Genomic DNA, 1,662 nt, shown 5'->3' with positions numbered 1-1,662 from the left:
TCCCATGATTGCTGTCGAGGTTCGTGAAAAGAAGCACTACCTTTTTTTCTTTGATTTTGTTACATGTTTTAGCATTTCACGCTTTTGTTATATCTTTGTAACAAGATCCTTGGTTCAGCTGCGCACTGAAAATACTAAAAGCAGAAACGTTAGTAAAAGAGAAATGAGATTGAGGAGAAGCGTACGCTACGAAAGACTTCTAAACAGACGAAAGAAAAAGGGGACCCTTGATTGATGCTTTTCTGCGAACGGTGGGACGACTTGACTCCTGGAGGATGTGCTGTCTTGCCAAACCCCGCTTAAAGGGAAGATGGGGTGCGAGTTCCGAAACTTGAGGCTTGCCAGGTCACTCGGTGTCGGCTCCCTTTTTCCACTACCACTACTACTCCAGTTTCTGTATCCATGACGCTGTGCTGGTAGGGGGGGGGAGTGGTGTTTTGTTCGAGGCCCCTGGAAGACAGTTCAGCTCGAAAATTTTTATCAACTCTGCGGACGCAACAAGGGGGTCGAGAGGGGCAGGATGCGGATGATTCGCTTTGAGCTTCAATGTCTTCCTTCATGCGTTCTTTTTCCGCCTGCACGAATTTTATGGTTCGGTAGCTAGTCTCCTCGATGTTTGAAAGGTGATCTGGCTTGGTGATGGAGACGATGCCTACACAATTTTCGCAGGATTTCTCTTTGTGTTCTTACTTAAGATACTCCATGTATTGCTTTATGCTTTCCGCCGTGAAGCAAAAGCCATAAAACTGTGCAAAAGAAAGTTGCCGATAGCATAACGCGTTCACAAGTTTACCTTGGTGCATTGGACAGACTATACATATAGACAGAACGTGCTTTTAGGGTGAACACGCTCACAGCTGTTGTTGACAGCGACAGCTTTGAATTATAGATGCTACATGAAAGCACAGTGCAAGAAAATGCTATGATGCAATAAGTTCAGATCCAAGAGGTGAAGTAGACAAGTTTACAAGGATGGCAGTTTCGGCGAGTTGGTGTTCCCGAACGTTTTCATGAATAAGCGCATCTGATAAATAGTGCACGAAACAAGACGCGCACAACAAAACAGGAGGAGACAGGGGGACGCTAAACTTCTGATTTGTGTCATGACACCTGTGAAAGATTATATACTCAGTGCAAACAACTCATGCACAACTTATTGTACACATGGCGGAAATCAAGGAAACGTCAATTCTTTAAGTATAAAGCTACACACGACGAGTTTACACACATCTGTGCAAATCTTCCTATGGCTTCAGCAACTAGTTTACGAGTCAGCTGATTATGATGATGTCCCATAACCGCACATCTGTTGAAGTCGGGGGTGCAACCACAGCTTCTGCAGAGAGAAGCAAGAAAACCGCCTGCTGCGATCTTATTTTTGTAATTGTTGCTATGCTTTTTAAACCTGCCATTAAGAAAGCGCCGCGTTTGTCTGATGTAATATTTTCCACAAGACAAAGCGATTCTTATCGTGAGCCGTACGATGTGGGTGCGAGGGAAAGCATGCTAGGGTTAGCCTAGAAAGATGGTAGCTTCTTGCTCGCCGTCTTCCTGCGCGCCCAGTGTTGGAGGTCACATGACCAAGTGCGCAAACGCGGTGGGGAAGGGGGGGGGGGGGATGAGTAGGAGGCGAGCGCGCGGTAACGTCGTCAAGCACGTGAG

This window comes from Dermacentor silvarum, chromosome 4 (genome assembly GCF_013339745.2).
Source record: "Dermacentor silvarum isolate Dsil-2018 chromosome 4, BIME_Dsil_1.4, whole genome shotgun sequence".
Classification (NCBI taxonomy): domain Eukaryota; kingdom Metazoa; phylum Arthropoda; class Arachnida; order Ixodida; family Ixodidae; genus Dermacentor; species Dermacentor silvarum.
The sequence above is the reverse complement of the archived record's forward strand: the minus strand, read 5'-3'. Positions refer to the sequence as shown.